At 36.7% G+C, this 20,656-nt stretch overlaps 1 pseudogene; it reads left to right on the top strand.

The window, feature by feature from the left end:
* The window catches only part of LOC131219272 (cellulose synthase-like protein E6), a 51,005-nt pseudogene extending 30,349 nt beyond the window's left edge, over positions 1 to 20,656 (top strand).

Genomic DNA, 20,656 nt, shown 5'->3' with positions numbered 1-20,656 from the left:
GAGTGTCCCGGCGTAACATGATGCCTTTATCCCCAATTTTACCATTGGAGATTTTTTATTGTTGGGGTATTGATTTTATGGGTCCATTTCCATCTTCTTTTGGTTTTCTTTATATATTGGTTGGTGTGGACTATGTTTCAAAGTGGATTGAGGCAGTTCTAAGTAGGACCAATGACAATAAAGTGGTCATACGATTCCTCAAGGAAAATATTTTTGCTAGATTTGGAACTCCAAAGGCCATCATTAGTGATAGCGGGTCTCACTTTTGCAATAGGACATTTAAGGCTTTGATGAAGAAATATGGCATCAAGCATAAAGTGAGCACCCCATACCACCCACAAACAAGTGGACAAGCTGAGATTTCTAATCCGAAAATCAAACACATTTTAGAGAAAACTATAAGGCCAGATAGGAAAGATTGGTCCCTCAGACTATTCGACGCTTTATGGGCTTATAGGACTACTTATAAGACCCCGATTGGAATGTCTCCATACAGATTGGTGTATGGGAAGGCTTGCCACTTGCCTGTGGAATTGGAACATAGAGCCTACTGGGCAATAAAGAAATTAAACTTTGATATGGATCAAGCAAGTGGACAAAGGAAATTAGAATTGAATGAATTAAAGGAGTTGAGGAGAAACTCCTATGAAAATTCTAAAATCTATAAAGAGAAGACCAAAGCTTTTCATGACAAAAATATCCTGAGGAAGAATTTTGAACCTCAGCAAAAAGTCCTATTGTACAATTCCTGTCTCCAGTTCTTTCCGGAAAAGTTAAGATCAAGATGGACAGGACCCTTCATTGTAAAGAATATTTATACTCATGGGGCTGTTGAAATTGAGAATCCACGTAATGGCAATGTGTTCAAGGTTAATGGTCAAAGATTGAAGCCTTATGTGGAAAACTTTCATTTGGGAGAGGAGTCTGTCCCTCTTCATGAGCCAGAATATTCAGAATGATGCTCCTAGTCTGACGGAGCATTTGTGTAGGATTTGTATCATATTCATTTTTTTTAGTGTCACATAGCAAGTGAGCTTTTCATGGCAGGTACTATCCACCCTTTCTTTTATTTTTATTATTCTCTGCATTACATTATTATTACATTATGGACAATGTAGATTTTAGGTTGGGGGGTGTGGATAGTCATCCATGTAAATGTTTTTTTTTTTAGGTTTCAGTTTATTTTATTATTATTTTTATTATTTTTAGGTTTCAGTTAAGTTTAAGTTTTTTTCTTTATTTTTTTAGGTTTATGGAAAAAAAAATTCAACATTTTCAAAATAATATGTTTATATACAAGAATGTAAACATGATATTATGCGAATTCCAAAGGCAAAGTTAATATTTATTCTAGGATGATAGTAGTCAGAATTCTTACAATTGAAAATTATAAACTTGAGGTCAATTATCTAATCACTAGTTTAAAGTGAGTTGTAATTTGATGTACTGAATTCACAATACACCCTATCTAACTAAGTGAGGAATAAGATATGTGAACTAGAATAACAACTTTTGATTCAAACAAGATTGAATGAACTAGTACCATTGATATATGTTTAAAAGAGAGAATATTGGAAAAAAAAAAGAGTGATGGAAAAAAGAAATTTTTATTATAGAGCATAAATGCAATGACCATAACAATCGTGTCAGTAATCCAGAGTAAGGATACCTAAGTATCCATTACTGTTACCATTATAAGTATAATACCTTAGGTTATGAAGCAAACCCGATGGGAATCTTCATCTAAGGGTAGTCTATAATAATAAGGATACAATGATAAAAGAAGAAATATCATGAAGAAAATGAGATAACTAGAGATTTCATATTCTTAGGATGATTGAAAGGAGTTAGGATAGGGAACATGCATATTTCTCAAAGTTAGACTAGTGTCACGGAGCACCTAAGGATATTGGACCATAACTATTCTAAATTTTGATTAGGTATCTGAACTCAATGATGTAATGGATTAGAAAATTGAGATTCTAACTAACTTCAGACTTGGGTTAAGTATTGTTTTGTTTTGGAATTCATATGATGAATGGGGGCATAATTGTATAAACTTTTTAGTGTTGAAATATTTTTCTTATTTTCAATGTTTGTGGATAACATTTCTGGAAACCCTCACGAGACTATAACTCGTCCACTAGGGGAAACCTATGGGTTTAAAGGCTTGTTACATATGTTAAATGCAATCGAGATTACCTATGAAAGTGGTGTAGTTATAATTTTTTTCATAAAAAAAAATTAAAAAAAAATTAATTTTTATTCTTATTTTTATTTTTATTTTTCTTCGCTTATTTTGCTCGGGACTAGCAAAATGCTGGTTGGGGGGTGTGTTGAGACTCAAATATTGCATAATTTTCTCCATTTATATCTTAGTTTTATGAACATAAATCATCTTAATATTTTATTTTACTCATGTATGTGTTGCAAGGTGAATTTAAGAGCTTGGATTAAAAAATAGTGCTAAAAAGTAAGAATTTGATACTAAAAAATCACCAAGGCAAGGGATGGATCTTAGGAACCAAGATTGAAGAATTCACATGCCAAAGATCCAAGAAAACCAAGTGGAAAATGAAAAGAATCGAAGATTTGAAGTGAAGAATCCTAAAATCGTCCTGAATAGTGTATTCTAAAGCTCTGAAATCTATTTTGGAAAACTAAACGCAGTAGGAAATCTATTTTAAACGAACTATGCAGCGAGAAGTCTATTTTAAAAAAAAACCTATATTTGATGCGTTTTCTAGGGTTTTCAACTTTGTACGAAAATTGGAGTTTCCTACTTATAAATAGGGCCTCCTAGGGCATTCTAAAACATCATTAGAAGCATTCAAGAGTAATATTTAGAGTTTTTAAAGAGTTTTTAGTTTTATTAAAGCTTTATAAGTTGTTTTTTTTATTTTAGATCTTTTCTATTTGCATTTTTTTTTCTTTCTTTCTTGTTGCTTTTTATTTCTGCAATTTAATTACGTTTTTCTAAGTTTCTTCTAGCCCAAGCTAGAAGAGAAGTACATGGGGTTAATAATTTTTTAAGATTATGATGATTGATTGTTTTAATGATGAGAAGAATGGTGTATGCATGTTATTAATTATTTAGGTTTTGTTTTTTTATCCTCTTGTGAGATCCATATGTTTCCATCATATAAGATCTACATTGATAAATAAGCTTACCCTAGATCAATCAGATTTCCTAGATAGGAGAGGTTCTCAACCTGTTATATTTCTTTGATATTCATTATCCTATAGATATTGAATACTTAAAATCACTGGCGCTTGAGAATATATGTCAATGGTGCAAATCCATTATTTTCTAATCTTTTATATCATTTATTAAAATATTTAAATTGTTTTATTTTTCGATTAGGTTGACCATAGTGCTCAGATCCTAGTTGTGTTATCCAAGTCATCATGATTTTGGAACATTAATCTATGTGTGAAACTTTGAAGCTTGGGTGTTATTTTATTCAGTTGAATTACATCCATTCAAAAATCTCAAAATCAAATCATCAGATTAATTTTTATTACTTAGTTTGTTTTGCATTTGATTTTTTTTTTTTCTTCTCACAATTCATCTCCCTATGGGATCGATTCTGTATTCACGGGATACTACTTACGAACCTCTGCACTTGGAGGCAAGCAATCACTAGTATTTATCTTTTCCCTTCATCCAGTCCATGTGACTTTATGAATAGTTTGGACGGCAAATAAACATCATGGTGGGCAGTAATAAGGTTTCAATGGTATGCATCATTGTCACCAATGTTTCATATGGTGTGGTCTATTTGAGCCTTTGATCTACCTCCTTTTTGAATCTTGCCCTAAAATATCCATCAAAATGGATGGACAACATGGATAAAACACAATGAGACTTAGAGCTCCTCTCACCACCTTCTGTCTCTAGGTGGGAGTAGTAGCCAATCCATGCCCAAACACATGTACATAGCAGCTTGATCTAAAACTTTTGTTGTCGGCAGAAATTTTTAATGGTGGGTGTTCAATCACCACTGTTTCCTATGATGTAGTTCAGGGATTTATATCTGCCTCATTTTTTTATCATCTCTTAAAATGAGCCAGTAAAATAGATGAACGGAGTAGATAAAAAACATACGACGTGGTGACGCCACATAGCTTTTCAAGCACCAACCAATAGTTGGTACTGTCTTCTCAATCCAAGGCAGATTGGGTAGGGAGCGGATTAAATGTTAGCCAGTTAACACCGACTAAAGTGTTAATGATGGGCGTTTAATCACCACTGTTTCCTGTGGTGTGGTCCAACTGTGATCTGTATCTACTTCATTATAATCTTAAGCCCTAAAATGAGCTGGGCAACACGGGCGCGGATTAGCTACTGACAGGTTGAGTAGGGAGACTCGCTATTGAAGTGACGTCACTAAGTCTTATGGGCCCCACCATGATGTATGTTTTGTATCCACGCCGTCCATCCACTTTGAGAGATAATTTTAGGGCAAGATCCAAAGAATGAGTTAAATCCAAAGCTCCAGTGGACCCCAACACAGAAAACAGTGGGGGCAGTGACGCTCACCATTAAAAACTTCTAAAAGCCAAGAGAGTTTTAGATCAACCTGATATTTGTGTTTTCCCTTCTTTCATGTCTTTTTTAACTTTTGAACAGGTTGAATTTCAAATAAACATTATGGCGGGCCTTAGGATAGTTTCAATGGTGGGAATCACTCTCCCCACTGTTTTTTGTGGTGGGGTCCACCACAGATTTTTATCTGCTTCATTTTTTGGCTCATACTCTAAAATGATATCTCAAAATAGATGGACGGTGTGGATACAACACATACATCAAAGTGGGGCCCACAGAACTTGGTGATGTCACTTCAGTAGCTGACTCGCTACTCAACTTGTCATTATCTGATCCGCGTCCGGGCAACACATACATTAAGGTGGGCCACACAGTCATGTCCTGACCTCATTTTTTCTGGCTTCACTGAATCCTTGTTCATTGAAAAGTTGTTACGTGATCGGCCTCTTACAGGAATAGATGGTCCAATCAAATCCCACCATATCCCAACACTAATTAGCCAGTGGTGTTGTAGTCACTGCACAATAAAAGCCCAGTAAAAGGAAGAAAGGCCGTTGTCTGATTTTTCTATACAGTAGTAAAGCAAAGTAGGGCATACGTGGTGTTAGGGGAATATCCAACCTAACCAACGCATGAATGTGAATTGCGTCGTGACCCTGATCTCTCTAGCCATGAATGGACACATTAGAGTGTTAAGGTCCCTTGATAAACAGCTCGAGCATTTAAAGAAAGTTGTTGTTCGACATGGTATCATAACAGAAGGCGTGGGGATAATCCATACACATCCACAAATTGCTTCCAACACTTTATCTAATTCCATGTACACACCGGCCCACAAGCATGGAACCCATATTGGAAAGACTAAAATTGTCATTTCATGCAGCGAATCTTTACCGTTTTTACTGTTTTCATTGGCACAATTTGGTCCCCTACAAGCTTCAAGTGGACCAAACCTACTGAAAACAAAAGAACAACTAAGAAAATTCCCCAATGGTCCAAATTCTATGGCCCACTGGATGATCATATTTTTCTGACTTCAGACTCCAGATGAATGGAATTTACGGTCAGATCTTACACGTGATACTTGTTTTCACATGCAAAAGGATTGCAAGAAGAAACAAAAGAAAAAGGAAATGTAGAATCTTTATTAATATTTTTTTCTAATTATTGTTATTATCATTATTAAATTTATTTATTTTTTGTGGACAGAAAAAATTTGAAGAAATGCAAGAGAAAATAGAGAAAGCGGGAAGAAATCGGCACGTAGAAAAGGAGACACGTAAGCAACACAAGAGCTTTGCTGAGTGGGAATCTAATGTCAACCCACGGGACCACCCATCCATCATATAGAGTTGGGCCTTTTATCCTCCTTCTTCATCAAAGAATGAAATTAATTAAAACAAAAGAAAAGAAGAAAATTGATATTTACACTCATTACAGTTGTAACATTAGTCTAATTTTATCTTGTTTTAACGTTTTCTCCTAATTAATTTGCAAAGAAAATAATAAACTTTATAAAGTTGTCATTAATAATATTAACATTTACTTTTTACTGACATTATATATAGAAAATTATTATCTAATAAATATAAGATTTTATATTAATCTTTCTCGTAAATCAATCGCAATTTAATTTTTTAAATCCAATCTTTTACCATGCAGTGGAAATCACTATTATTATTGATTTGTTTGCTTTCTTTTCTTTCCCTACCTATCAAACAATCATTTCTACTGTTTTAAATTAAAAAATGATAATGGCATAAGTAGTGTTCGAATTATCTCCGATATTATCTGTATCTCTAGCTTAGCGTTACTGATAACGCTGGTAGTATCAGAAATTTCTAATATTACAATGTATCGCTAAGTATCGCCAACGTATCAATATCGCTAATATAATCACCAATTTTTTCAACTATGTAAATTCTAGGTGTCGCTTGTCTTGCCAATGAATCAATATCGCCAATGTATTGTCAATATTTTCGACTATGTAAATTCTAGGCAATGCTTGTATCATAAGTCTATGATGATATTTCAATGATATTGGCAACGTATTGATATAATCAAAATTTTATTTATTAGAAAAAAAAATTACTTCAACATTTTTTTCATATGCACATGATTGTATGTAGTGTTCAATTTGTCATTGATAATATTAATAATATCTCGATATTATCGAAATCGCAACACGCACGATATTGAGACCATAATCTTTCGTTTCTTTTACAATTGTTGATGATTTCTTGGTGAAATATCATGTGTTGATATTTTGCAATATCGATGGATATTTGAATAGAAGGTTGGATAATTAAATAGGTTGGATGGGATGGTTCAACTGATTTCTTACAAAAACACATGTTTTTAAGGTCCCATTAAATGGAAACTTGTTATGTATTAATTCTTTTTGCATTTTTTTAAAAAATTTCTAAATATGCAAATATATACATTTTAACATCTCTTAAAGATTCGCTGAAAAATTCACCATTTTTCCCATATTTCCCCGCATTTCCGGTTATCAGCGATACTATCGGTGATATCGATATTATATCCCCGCCTGGTCAGCGAAACTTATAGTGATACCGATAATTCGAACACTACGCATAAGTAAATCAATTTAAGGTGGACAAGCAACTGGGGTCCCCCAAACTGTGGTAGGTGGTAGTTGGCTTCCACTTTCAACTTCAAACGGAGCATACACGTTTGCCAATCTAGACTATCCAAATCATAGAGCCTTTGTAGACGGATTATAGCCCAAAATTTCAACTGAATGAACAATCGTAATAATCTGATTGTGTTCCCATTTGAAAGCTAGCAATTGGATGGTGAAGGCAATTAAAGTGTCAGATTAGTCTATGTTCTATTGGTGCTGGGCCCCACGTACTGGATGCACTAGATTGGCTTACATTTATGTGACATGTAATAATGCCGACCAATCATATGGGAGGCACTTTTTCCTTGCTTCAAAGGATCGAGACCTTTTATCCAATAGTCGATGTGAGGTCAGAACAGAACGTTAGTGATAACAAAAAATAAATAATAATAATAATAATAATAATAATAAAGAAAAAAAAAATTACTTCTTGGATGGCGGAACAATAAACAAAGAAAACAACGCTCTGTTTTCAATGAACAGAGAGCACCTAAGCTTGTGCATGTGGGTATGGTTGATGAACTCTGTCCAAAGAATCTCCTGTACTACTCAACTTTAACATTGCCCTTGCTAGCATGGGAATGCACGATAACGCGACCTTTAGATGAAAACCATAATGCGTTGGATAAACCATCCATGGGCGTGGTCACGGTGAAGCTCTCTCTTTGTTAAATGTGTTGTTTTGTCATTTTCCTGGACTGTGATAATAATAGTTTTAAATGGTGGCAAGTGGAGTTTTGTTTTTCTTTTATAGGTAGGAAACCTACAATTACTAAATAATAATAATTTATATTGTTGTTGAGTCAAGATATTGATTGTTTATTTACATTTGGAGGTATTATCTATTACAAATGCCTCTAACATGCAGTTGTGCTGCATGTCAGTATAATAATAATAGTACTAGCAGAGTAGTAGAAGTCAGCTATATCTAACAGGATTTTCTCAAGGGAAAAATTTTACATGCAATTATTTTTTCTAAGTGCTTGATTAAATGTGTATTAACAAAGTGCTGAAATACTGTAATTATTTTTTTCCTATTCTAGCAAGATCCCTGTAATTATTCTTTCCTATTCTAGTGAGAATATAGTTGCACATGAGGTGTGAGCAGATTCCTTATTAGAATAGCTTGATTGTAGGATCTATAGCTTGATTATAGTGTCTGTAGCGTGATTGTAAGATCTATATCAGTGATCCTCTGCTATACATGTACATGTACATATCTATTGAAAAATATATGAGAATGAATTCTAAGATGGTATCAAAGCTACGAAAAGACCTGCTTCTATCTGATTGCATTCTCCATTAACATCACACAACAAGTGCCTTCAAAGCCTGTGGCGGTAGAAGGAGGGCACTATGGTTCAGCCAGAATCTACAACATCTGGTAACCAATCTGTATCTATTATTATTCAATCTGAAGGTTCATCTTTCAATGCAGGGATTGTACTCAACGAGACAAATTATGATATATGGCCTCAAATTATAGAGAAGCATATTGCTAAGAAGGAGAAACTTTTCTTTATTCGGAAAAACTCAAAAATCCCTGCAGCGAACGATGAGGGATATGAGAAGTGGTATGCAGATAATCAAAAAGTCAAAAAGATGGCTATTGATGTCTATGTCTCCAGAAATTATGAAGTGATATCTTCACTTACCCACTGCTCGTGATATTTGGAAAGATCTTTCTAAAGCTTTCTATGATGGAACAGATGAGTTACAGGTGTTTGCCTTGAATCAAAAAGCCTTCTCTACCAAACAGAAGGGTAAAGCACTATCTATGTAATATGGAGAATTGACTGAACTTTTCTGTGAGTTAGATCATCGTGATAAGGTGATCATGGAAAGTGAGAAAGATGTTGAAGCTTATCGAAAAGTAATTCAGCGACAAAGGGTACTCATTTTCCTTACTGGATTAGATGGTGAATTCGAACAAATCCGTGGTGAAATTCTACGAAAGGAATCTATTCCTGAATTAGAAGAATGTTATGCACTGATCCGCCGTGAATCTATTCGGCGCACAGTGATGAATGAAGAACCAGAAAATATTGAAGCTTCAGCCATGGTGGTCCAAAACTGGCAATCTCAAAATCAGCAGGACCGAGCAAGGCCCAGCCATCACAAAAATGGTGCTGACAAATCCACCTATAAGTGCACTCATTGTGATCAAACTAGTCATACCAAGAGTCGATGCTTTGAGCTTGTAGGGTATCCAGAATGGTGGGATCACAGCCGTGATCCATGAGAGAAGAATTCCAAGAAGACCTCCACGGTTGCAGTTGCTGAAACCAAGACAGAGGATAAAATTGTTGGAAAAGCTTCAGCTTTGGCAGCAACAACGGGTAATGGTGGTAAGTTTTTAAATATGTGTACACCTGTTTCTAATAGTACGTGGATAATTGATTCTGGTGCTACCGATCATATGACATTTGATTCTAAACAAGTTTCACAAATTAAACCATCCTTACAAAAGTTCATTTCTACTACCAATGGTAGTTCCACCCCGGTTAGTGGGGAAGGATCCTTGCCGCTCACTGATACTTTGAATTTAGATGTTGTTTTAGTTGTTCCTTCTTTGAACTATAATTTGTTGTCAGTTTCCTAAATAACCACTTCCTTGTCTTGTGTTGTCATTTTTTTGCCCAACTTTTGTGTGTTTAACGACATCCGAACAAGGTAGACGATTGGGTGTGGTATTAAGCAAGTAATGTTGTATTACCTCGACTTGGCGTCAGATAGTTCAACCAAACTGTCTCAAGCTTTCGCGATGGATGGTTCTCAGGGGGAGAAGGAAAAATCTGACATCTTATTATGGCATCGATGTCCAGGGCATGTCTCTTTTGGTTACCTGCAGAAATTATTTCCTTATTTATTTGCAAGATTTAATGTTTCAAGTTTTCAGTGTGATATTTGTGAACTTGCAAAGAGCCATCGTACTTATTTTCCATTGAGTTTGAATAGAAGTCCAGTTCCTTTTATGGTCATACATTCTGATGTTTGGGGTCCATCCAACATCCCCACCTTGGGTGGATCATGTTGGTTTGTTACCTTTATTGACGATTGTACCAGGTTAACTTGGGTGTGTTTGATGAAGGCCAAAAGTGAAGTAAACTTGCTCTTTCAAAATTTTCATAAAATGATTGGTACTCAATACAATGCACAGATTGAGGTCCTCCGCAGCGACAATGGCGGAGAATATATGAGCTCTGAATTTCAGCGATATTTGAAAGCCCATGGTATTATTCATCAAACTTCGTGTCCTAATACACCCCAACGGAATGGGGTGGCTGAAAGAAAAATCGTCACTTGTTGGAGGTTGTCCATGCTTCATTAATCGAAGCCCATATGCCGTTAACCTATTGGGGAGAAGCACTTGCCTCTACAGTATACTTAATCAACCGAGTACCTTCCAGCACTATTGCTTTCCAAACACCATCCCAAGCTCTTACTGACACAGTTGACACCCCAGCCACCCCAAACTTGCCTCCACATGTCTTTGGGTGTGTAGCATTCGTGCACCTTCATAAGCATCAATGCAACAAGTTGCAACCTCGAGCATTGCGATGTGTCTTTCTCGGGTATGCTACTCATCAAAAGGGGTATCGTTGCTATCAACCTCCCACTCAACGAATGTTTATTACATTGGATGTAGTTTTTCATGAAGACTCCATGTATTATTCTAAGCCTGCACTTCAGGGGGAGTATCAGAAGGAAGTTCAAACTCTAGACTATGATGTTCATATTTCTAGAGAAGTTCTACCTGGTAACCAAGTTGATACACGACCGGTCATTCAAGAAGTGAGTGAATTGGATTCAAGTGGTGATACACACTCCGAAACTGAAGTTATGGCACGTTCGTGCGAATCCTCCACACTACTTGCACCTGAGTCACCACCACACCCATCGCTTGCTGAGGATGATCCTTATCTTGTATTTGAACTTGAGAGAAAACAATTGCCACAACATCATACTAGAGGTATCCCCAAACCCACATATGAACCCGTACTTTCCAGTAAAGTCAAATATCCTATGAGTCATTATGTGTCTAACCATCGTCTGTCTGAATCAAATCAGTCATTTGTAAATCAATTATCTATTGTATCTATTCCTAACAGTGTGCAGGAAGCCTTAGCCGATCCGAGGTGGAGAGCCGCCATGAATGAGGAGGTAGAATCCTTGTTAAAAAATAAAACTTGGGAACTTGTTGATTGTCCAAAGGGAAAGAGACCAGTTGGATGTCGATGGATTTTTACTGTGAAGTATAAAGCAGACGGTACAATTGAACGCTTTAAGGCGAGACTGGTGGCCAAAGGATACACCCAAACCTATGGGATTGATTATACAGAGACATTTGCACCTGTAGCTAAAATCAACACAGTTCGTGTGTTGTTGTCTCTAGCTGCAAACTTGAATTGGCCATTACGACAATTTGATGTAAAGAACGCCTTTATCCATGGCGAGTTGTCCAAAGAAGTCTACATGGATCTCCCACCAGGATGCATGATACCAGAAATACACAGTCAGAAGGTGTGCAGATTAAAGAAATCATTATATGGGCTAAAACAATCTCCAAGAGCATGGTTCGGAAGATTCACAAAGTCTATGAGAGCCTTTGGCTACCATCAAAGCAATTCAAACCACACCTTGTTCCTAAAGAAACGGCAAGGCAAGATCACTGCACTCATTGTATATGTGGATGATATGGTGGTCACAGGAAATGACTCTGAAGAAAGGAAGAATCTACAAAGTTACTTGTCTAGAGAATTTGAAATGAAAGATCTTCGTCCATTGAAATTTTTCCTTGGAATCGAAGTGTCTCGATCTGATAAAGGTATCTTTCAATCTCAAAAGAAATATACCTTAGATTTATTACAAGAAACTGGTATGTTAGCGTGTCAACCAGTTGATACACCAATGGAAGAAGGTTTGAAGTTATGTGTTAAGGCTGATCGGGTACCAGTTGATAAAGGAAGATACCAGAGACTTGTAGGAAGATTAATGTACTTATCACACACTAGGCCGGACCTTGCCTATGCGTTGAGTATTATCAGCCAATTTATGCACAATCCTGGAGAGCAGCATATGATTGCAGTTATGCGCATTTTGAGGTATCTGAAGGCTGCTCCTGGAAAGGAAATTTTATTCAGTAAAAATGTAGATTGTCAAAATATAGATGCATATGCTGATGCAGACTGGGCTGGAGCAATAGATAACAGGCGATCTACTTTAGGATACTTCACCTTTGTAGGTGGTAACCTTGTTACATGGAGAAGCAAAAAACAGAATGTTGTTGCACGTTCCAGTGCGGAAGCTGAATTCAAAGGTATGGCACTTGGAATTTGTGAAGTGTTATGGCTAAGACTTCTCTTAAGGGATTTGGGCTATCTGCCTAGGCAACCAATTCGACTGTATTGTGACAATAAGGCAGTATGTGATATTGCCCATAATCCGGTTCAGTATGACCACACAAAGCACGTGGAGGTAGATAGATTCTTCATTAAGGAGAAGCTAGATGCAAAAATTGTGGAGCTACCTAAGATTCGATCAGAGGATCAGTTAGCCGATATCCTCACCAAAGCTATTTCAAATCGAGCGTTCGCAAAGATTTTGGACAAGTTGGGCATGTGTGACATCTATGCACCAACTTGAGGGGGAGTGCTGAAATACTGTAATTATTTTTTTCCTATTCTAGCAAGATCCCTGTAATTATTCTTTCCTATTCTAGTGAGAATGTGGTTGCACATGAGGTGTGAGCAGATTCCTTATTAGAATAGCTTGATTGTAGGATCTATAGCTTGATTATAGTGTCTGTAGCGTGATTGTAGGATCTACACCAGTGATCCTCTGCTATATATGTACATGTACAGATCTATTGAAAAATATATGAGAATGAATTCTAAGACAAAGGACATGAGAATAATTGAAAGAATGGGAATTGCCAGTAGCCTGGATTCTTGCAGTTCTAAGATCTGTGGGGCTCGTGTGTTATATTCACTTTGTTCATCATTTTCTGCCAGTTTATTTCAGGGCATAGGCTCAAACATGAGGTAAATCTAAATTTCAAGTGGACCGCACTACAGAAAAAAGTGGGGATCGATTTCCAACCGTTAAAAACTTCTTAGAGGCCACGGTAGTTTTGGATCAAGCTGATTTTTGTGTTTTCACTTCATTGAGGTTGGAGTCTTTAACTTACGAACAGATTGGATGGCAAATAAACATCAGATATGTTATTATCCCTACTATTTCTTATGGTGTGGTCCACTTGAAATTTGTATCTGCCTTATATTTGGGCTCATTGACCTGAATGATATGGCAAAACAGATTAATGGCGTAGACATATCATATACAGGATGGTCAGCTCCTGTATATTGGCATCATATGAACATGATTTGAATCTCAAGCCACAGGTGACCACGATTTCAATATCTCTGGTCAGACTATCCTAAACATAAAAAAGCAGAGGACCTTTGAATATGATATTTTCTTTCTTTCTTTATTTTTTCTTCAAACCAGTTGAGGCATGCGATTGGATGCTTCTCAAAACTAACAAATATTTTTGAGCTTTTGAAAATCATGCAATATTTTCATAAAAAGAATCAAACAAAATATAATACTGTGAGATTTTCAAAGTAGGGGCAGTTTTTAATTTCTCATGATATTACCATGAATATTTATTGAAAATTACAAATAAATCATTACACACAAACATTTTAAAATTTAAAATTATATAGCAAATATTTGTGTAATTTTGTTTTCTATGAAATTTCCTGGTAGTATAGCTAGAAAAACGTGAAAATCTAAAAATCTCCCAAGAAATTGCCCATCTTGAGAAATTTCCAAGATTTGTTGCAGCACTTCAAAATGGTCACCGGTTTCCTGACATGGATCCCAAAATCTACCAGAGAATTGAGAACTTACCAAGACCACCAAGAAAAACTTGAAAAACATTTATAAAGAGCCGCATCTCATTGCTTAGGTGGATTTTTACTTGATGATTCTTGTTGCTAAGGTAGGTTTTAGGAGATATTATCTTGCTAATTTTCAATATTTTAAAACTGATTGATGCAAATACCTATTGGATATGGGTCATCTTGGGGCCCACTTGTCTGATCCCTAGTGGGTGAGTCCCAATGGGACGTGTGGTACTACTCTCTTTCAAAATATTTTGGGCTATATTTACCTTCTCTCTCTCTCTCTCTCTCTCTCTCACACACACACACACACACACACACACACACACCAAAGCCTATCCAACTTTCTTACTCAATCTTAGCCATTGATCTAGGCCGGTCCCCTTGGTTTGGTTCCCATCGTCATTGTAGGACTTGTATTGCGACCCCTTCTACTTCAACTTGCACACCCAACAATACCCTGCAATGATTCATATTATTAGTTTTAAAATCTTTTGAGCATCATCTCCCAAAAGTTAATATATATATATATATATCACGAATGCTACTAAATTTTAAATTATGGGACTTAATAGGTTTTGCTATATGGGAATGGAGAAGATGTTGATGCGGATGGTAACAACATGCCGACGCTCGTATATGTATCGCGCGAGAAACGACCAGGCCATCCACATCATTACAAGGCTGGTGCCCTCAATGCTATGGTATTTCTCTTTCCTTGTTCTCTTTCAAGTTTCCATTTCTTACTCTTTTTTCTCCTTAGAATTGCAGAAATGTCTCAATTATAGTGTGACCAAAACCCTCTTAACAATTCCATACTAACATACATCACATACCATCTGTGTGAGACCGGGCCATGATTCGCTCAATCCAACTTTGGTCTGATGGGCCCACCATGTAAGAACTCTGCCCATAAATTCTCTCAGGTTGGATCACCTAACTGTCCAATCTGTAGCCCTTCTCTCTACTGATGACCTTAACTTTTAGTTTGTAAGCTAGGTCTTGGATCAGACTTTTGGGACATGGTCCAACCATGTTGAGGTCCACCTGATAAAAAACAATCTGAAATATGAATCTCTGGTCTCCAACTGTGGAAAATCAGGGTCCATATCTCTGGTCTGAAGACTCATAGAAGGGGAGTTTATTTCACACTCTGTAGAAGAGTTATGGTTGATATGCAGGCACTGGAAGTTGGACTCATGACAGATACATTTAATTAAAAATTAAACTGCTCAACTTGTCTGTCATCATTTCAGAATATGGTTGATTTAACATTCTAAATTTCTAACCTTTGATTAATGGACATTTATTGTTTATATCTGAGCCATTGACTTTTATTATTATTATTATTCAATCGTTGCCAAGCACTCATATTTAAAATTGAAATCAGTATTCTTTTGGGTTTGGGATCTATTCCAATGGTTTGGACGGTTTAATATGAGTTAATTGCATGTTGATGAGTGAATTTTAAATGCGTGCCTATCAACCATGTCACTCTGCTAGAGTATCAAAGTCTTCCCCTGACATAAAATTGTCCAGTGCTCCTAGTTGTATCATGTCACTTAAACAATCCAATGGATCGATCTGAACTGTCCATTAGATCCATAACACATTTCACCGTACAAAAACTGTGACCCGATGATCCATCCAATCCTTGATTTCTCCTTCCTTTTTTAGCCATCCATCTTCTGAGCCATGGATCAGATAGTTAGGGTTGCCTGACAAAACTGACTGATTCTTTAAAATCATAAGCAATTCAATCACATGGTGTGTGGCATCGTGGACCACCACATGATGAACTGTGTTTTTAGTTTTGATGAGTCAATGTAGTACAGAAGTTCAGAACCCATCCAGACACCGAATCTACCCATTGGATGGCTGATATGATCCTCTCAAGTAAAAAAAAAAAATGCGTATGACGCAGGGAGGGACATGATGAGGTCGATCACCATCTTCCTCAAGAAATATCTACTCTGAATCCACAGAGCTTCCTTGAATCCACAAGAGATAAAAGTAAAAATAATTTCTAATAAATTTGAAATAACTTAATTGATTATAAAAAACGAAATTACAACTCTTTAAATAAGGAACTCAAACATAGGATGGAGTTTTAGACCTAAACTCCAACTCAAACACCCTAAAAACGGATTTACTATAAATAGTAAACTTACTCTTTATAGACGGTCTCTATTCCTGTTAGACTTTGTGGTTTTCAGCCAAAAATAGTAAGTGTCCAATTTGACCCAACCACATTATTCTCCTAATTTTTCTAACTTTTTACAACCAAATGGATCAAAAGTTATACTCCAATTAAAACTTATTATTTATAGTAAAAATAAAAATAAACGGGACTTTTGACCATCGATCTGATGGAATTTCGCAAATCTGGTGTGCGCAACCCGACATAGCGGGTTGGTTGGCTTAAGTAGGTCCTCCTACCCCAAAAGTCAGACATAATATGTCAAAAAACTCATCCTGCTTTGTGAGATACGACTGATTTAAGGTTCTGACAGTCCGGATCGTTTCAGCCTCCGTTCGGACCTTCTCTGTTCCATCTTTGCCATGAAAGTGTCTGCAACGTGCACTACATCAGTTCTCAACCTTTTAATTTAATCCAACTTGTTAAAATAGTAATCTTCACCAAAATTTCGAGGTATTGAACAATCTGATCATATGGACCATGCTGAAATCAACAGTGGAGAAAAACTTGCCCCAGATGCAGGCCTCATTAAAAAAGTTCCACTTCAATTTCAAACCTCTATTCAATATGTCCCAACTTGGGTTATTTATGATTCAGAAGACGCATACTGGTTAGATGCTACTAAACATTTCATCTATGGATCCAAAGCAACAGGCAGTTGCATAAAAATAGCCGACAATGGACCGGCCATCCGAAAGGCATGATTTTTTATTTTCAAACTTTGCCACCATAGCATAGATATAAGATTAGCAATCACAATCCCATTTCAGACCATGGACTGGCTTCGTTGTATATTTATCAGTTCCCATTCAATCTCTGTTCATCACTTTGTAAACCATGTCTCATAACAATTGTTAGAAAATATATTGATACAGCTTTTATCTTTTGTTAAATTGTCAATGGGAATGTGATTTTAATTTTTAAAAAATAAAATTGGTACACTCACTTTTCAAAATGATTTTTTGGCATTGCCACAGAATCAGGTGTCGAATTTGATAAGCAATGCACCTTTCATTCTCAATGTTGACTGCGACATGCACTCGAATAATGCACAAGCCCTTCGTCATGCCATGTGTTTCATGCTGGACCCTAAGGAGAGCCACCGAATCGGGTATGGCCAGTTCCCTCAGAGCTTTGGAGGATTGACCAAAAATGACTTGTATGCCAACGGGGTCAAGAGGATTTATGAGGTAAGAAAATAAACCAACTTTCCCCTGATTTATCTCAAAACAATCAATCTGTATGTAGCTATGTTTTATTGCTCTACATGCAAGAACATTGGTTTATGTCTCGGCCCACCCACGAATTCTAAAATTTCATGACATTCTTTATATTGTTATGTATATATATTTTTTTCTTCTGTGTAGATTGAATTTTTCGGTGCGAATGCACACAACGGTCCCATGTATGCTGGCACTGGCTCAATTCACCGGCGTGAGTCTCTCAACGGAAGGAAATTTACACCTGATTACCGGCCTAATTTGGAAGAGAAACCAGGTTGGTACATTGATACATCATAACTAGTTGTTGCTAATCCAATGTTTTCTTATAGAAATGTTGAAATCTGTTGTCGTTCAACCGTGACTAATACTGTTGTACCACTGTTGACTAATACAATGCATGGCCAAATCATCTCATTTGGCCATGTTGTATTAGTCTCTAAGTGGGCCCCACATTTCATCATGATCTTATCTAGTGATATAGGGTGGGATAGCATTAGAAAATTTCCTATTGGAAAAGCTTAATTGTTGTTTTTGATGTTCTGTTGATCATGTGTTGAATGGAAGTAGCTGGAGGTAATGAGAGCTGGAGAGAGTTGGAAGCAAAGGCCAAGGCTCTATCAAGTTGCACTTACGAGAATGGCAAACCATGGGGCAAGGATGTAAGGCATTAGATCCCTCTACTTATAATTCCTTTCTTGCCAAGGCCAATTCATCTCATTCGCATCATGTTGTGGTGCACATCGTACACAAGGAGAGTTTGATAATTGATCTAGGCCATCAAATTTGTCTGGGCCACTCTTCTTGCATCACCATTCGATCTAAGAGATTTTTGCCATATATTTTACTAATAGTGAGGATCAACTAATCACTAGCCTAAACCATGAACTTCACTTGTAAGAATTGAAACCCAAATCATCATCATCATCATCTTTATCATTTTAGCCTTATCTCAACTAATTGAGGTCAGCTATATCAATCTTATTCTGCTATTCCACTTTATCAATGACCGTATCTTTATTTATACTATAGGACATTAAAGGGGTCTTCTCCTCTCTTTTTTATCTCCTGATGCCTCTCTTCAGCAACTTACGCAAAGTAGAAAAGCTGAAAAAAAATTAACTGAAGTGATTAAGTAATTTTAAGTAAAAAAGTTACTTATAACTAATCATAACCGAAACTTATAACTAATCGTAAACGAACTTACTTATCTACTGCTGTAAGTAGAAAAAAGTAACTTATTTGGTGGGATCCAAACAGGCCCTAGGTCTTTTCTTACTACCTCCACCCATTTCATTTTGTTCCTTTCCCTATTCCATAAATCCTTGGGGTGAGGATTGCATAGTTTTGTCATCCTATTACATCACATGCTTTGGAAGCACGGAAAACATCATGCATCTACTACTCAAGAAGAAAAAAAAAAAAATCAATTCATCTTTAGTAAGAAAAACAATGTCACTTATTGTCTGTCTGAGGTTATTGAAGTTTTTTTTTTTGTTCTTTTTCACCAGATGGGATTGATGTATGGATGCACTGTAGAGGATGTGTTCACGGGCGTGGTTTTGCAGTCAAGGGGTTGGCAATCAGTTTTCTGCAGCCCAAATAGGACAGCTTACTTGGGTTTTCCCCCAGTTAACACCAATGACACCCTCATTCAACACAAGAGATGGTCGACTGGCTTGCTTGAGATCTTCCTTTCCGACTACTGCCCTTGGACACATGGTGTTGGACGCTTGAAGCTTGGCCAGATCATGTGCTACAGTTTTTACACCCTCTGGGCCCTCTGGTGTCTGCCCATGGTCTGTTATGGACTCTTTCTCCCTTTGGCTGCTGCCAATGACATCCCAATCTTCCCTAAGGTAAGTTGTACCCTTCCTTTCCTCTCTCTAACTTCCAACTTTATCCTTCAAACACCTTCTCTAATGCTGTGTTTGAAAACGTGGTTCGTGTTTGGATTTTTCGGGTAATGTAATGATTACCCAGTGATAATTTCCATGGCCATCCTAAAAAAATTGGATTGCAAAAATGGGGGCACCTGTTTAGATTTTAAGTGGAATCCTGCAACAGCAACCTTATTTTTTATGCCAAACATTTTCTGTCTTTGAAAACAATAGTTTGGAATCCATATATCCATACAACCCAACTTGTTTGTCAATAGAAAACAATTTCCATTTCGGCATGGATTCTGTCTATCCAAACATGCCCAAAATGTTCACTGTGGGTTAATCTCAGCACTTCCCAATACAAATTGGATAGACATGGGTGCATTTCAACCATTTGAATCCTTTTCCGGACCAAACCCATGCTAAATCCTAAATCATGCTTGAAACTGAACCCAATAAGACTGAATGCCATAGCCGAATCCAATCAGGCCTATATAAAACTCCAATGGATCTGATCAGCTTTCCTTAGTTGATTTTAGATATTGGTGAACCATAGTACTATTTATCTGTGAGCCATAATCTAGATGGTCCATAGCCCAAAAATCTAATAGCCCTCTATTATTCATTTTCCAGGCCTCTGATCCATGGTTCAAGGTGTTTGCTTTCTTGGGCATTGCTTCCCACATCTTCAGTCTGGGTGAATTGATTTTGGCTAAAGGAACAATGAAGATGTGGTGGAATGAGACTCGAATGTGGATGATGAAAGGATCTTCTTCCTACCTTTTTTCGGTTATGGTCATAATCTTAAAATATCTCAGCATTTTGGAAGCACTGAAGAGGTACAAGAAAGAAATGATGGAATTCGCGGTTGCCTCCCCCATGTTCATTCCCCCAACAACACTCTCTCTACTCAACCTCTTCTATTTCCTCAAGGCAATGATGATTATGGTCACAATGGGCGGATGGGCCATCTTCGATCATATGGCCCTACAGATTATTATCTCGGGTTATATAAGCTTAATTAGTGTGCCACTATATGAAGCCATGTTCTTGAGGAAAGATAAAGGTAGGATGCCCACATCTATAACTATATATTCGATAGGGCTAGCAATCGCTCTGTTATCTCTATTTTCACCTTTCATATGATGGATTTCTTATTGTATTTTTGCGGGCCTGGATGTATTTGTAAATGTTTTGTGGAATGCTGGTTTTCTTTCATCATAATCTAGTGTATTGCTTTCATCTCAAT

The sequence above is a fragment of the Magnolia sinica genome, chromosome 11 (genome assembly GCF_029962835.1).
Source record: "Magnolia sinica isolate HGM2019 chromosome 11, MsV1, whole genome shotgun sequence".
NCBI classification, from domain to species: Eukaryota; Viridiplantae; Streptophyta; class Magnoliopsida; order Magnoliales; family Magnoliaceae; genus Magnolia; species Magnolia sinica.
This window is presented reverse-complemented; position numbering and strand designations above follow the sequence as displayed.